Source organism: Pteropus alecto, unplaced genomic scaffold (assembly GCF_000325575.1).
Source record: "Pteropus alecto unplaced genomic scaffold, ASM32557v1 scaffold156, whole genome shotgun sequence".
Lineage (NCBI taxonomy): Eukaryota > Metazoa > Chordata > Mammalia > Chiroptera > Pteropodidae > Pteropus > Pteropus alecto.
The window spans coordinates 10083-11629 of record NW_006437746.1 but is presented as its reverse complement, the minus strand read 5'-3'; the positions used below and the strand labels follow the sequence as shown (position 1 = coordinate 11629).

General features: G+C 37.8%; 1 protein-coding gene across 1 annotated transcript in view; it reads right to left on the bottom strand.

The window, feature by feature from the left end:
- CCR8 (C-C motif chemokine receptor 8) overlaps positions 1-1260 on the bottom strand; it is a 7500-nt gene extending 6240 nt beyond the window's left edge. The window contains exon 1 of the mRNA XM_006914805.1: positions 1210-1260. The gene's annotated coding sequence lies outside the window, so the exon portion shown is untranslated. The remainder of the gene's footprint in view (positions 1-1209) is intronic.
- Positions 1261-1547: the final 287 nt, after the last annotated feature.

Sequence of the window (1547 nt, the reverse complement as noted above, 5' to 3'; positions counted from 1 at the left end):
CGTTGAACACTCAGAATCCCTATCTACTATGCCACCTTTCTATAATTTGAAATGCCAAACAAGTTAGCCATTTTTTAAAATATTAATTTCATTTAAGTATTTACTCCCAAGTGGATGTTTTTTAAAAAAACTAGTTTCTGAAGTATAAAAATGGGTCTTTTTACAATTTTTTGTGGCATCTCTCAAAACTCCACCCCCTGCCACATTTTCCTTTTTGTCTTTTAAAGTTTTTTTTTTTAAAACAAGTTTTAGTTCATCTTTCTATCCTAGAATATGAGTTGGTCCTCAATCCATTCTCTTTTCCAGAGCCTTCCTAATGACACCCAATCCACATGCCACCTTGATCTTTTTCAGTAAAATTCATGAGAAGTAGTAACTATCTACCATCTATTACGGTGGGCCAGGAATCTTCGATGCGCGACAACATTTATTTCTATTGCATCTCTAGGAAGCTGGCATGAATATGTCTTCCATTTCTGGAGTAACAATTACGTCTGAATTTCAGAGAGCTTCAATCCACAGAGAGTGAGATGACAGAGCTAAGACTCGAAAACACATCTGTTTACTCCAAACAGTTTTTCTTTTCCATATTTCTCTAATTTGTGGATAGAGTAAAAAGCTCCAGTCTTGCGGAGTCTAGGCCCCTAGGCTTCCAAGTTCTAGATTACTTTATAGCAAAGAAAACTTGAGCTTGTTTTTCAAACTGAGCTTTGGGTCCTTTGTCTATGAAACAGGGCTAATAAAGCTTTTCAGGGTTTAGCGAAAATAGAGTAAAACCATTTAAGTTAATATCGAGTCAGGGATGAACTTCTGATTGCCAACTTTCTTCCTTGAGTACAAAAGCCACTTGTCCTTCTGCCATCTGATATAAGCATTGTATCCACACGAAGACAGGTTCCCCCATGACACCTGGTGACCCCTGGTGATATGAAGGATCTTTTCTCCCATTCTTATAAGAAGTTTAGCTCCCTCCTAACATCCTTCAGACAACAACAGCAAGGCTTGCTTTCCTCAGCCAGAGTCACAGGCAGCCTCTAAGCCATAGATAGGGTTTGTGCACTCTTGGGGACATGCAAAGATTTAAAAAAATTCACCTCTTGTTCAAGAACTTTGAAGTATCGGCCTCCCCTTTGCCTCTTTCCCAAAGACATAAAAAGTGTCCCTGCTTCCTTATGTCGTTCTTCCCCAAGGATGCTTAGTAATACATACCTTAATTAGAGCCTTTGTTTCAGTTGCTAATTTCTTCTTCTCAGAGTCTGCACTCTCAGGTGTGTTTGTGCCTAGTAACAGCTCCTTTGTAGATATCTATCTGTGGTGGGTGGAAGAGTAGAGTTGGGCTTACTATTTTTTTCTGTTGTTACTTTAAGTTTTGAGAATAATCTCACCAAAGAACAACTACAGATGGCAAATTTGCATACAAAAAATGTGCTCAACGCTTTATGTCATTAGAGAATTATAAATTAAAACAAAAGTGACTGGAAACCATAAAACTCTTAGAAGCAAACATAAGCAATAAACTTTCAGGCATCAGTGTTAGCAATATTTTT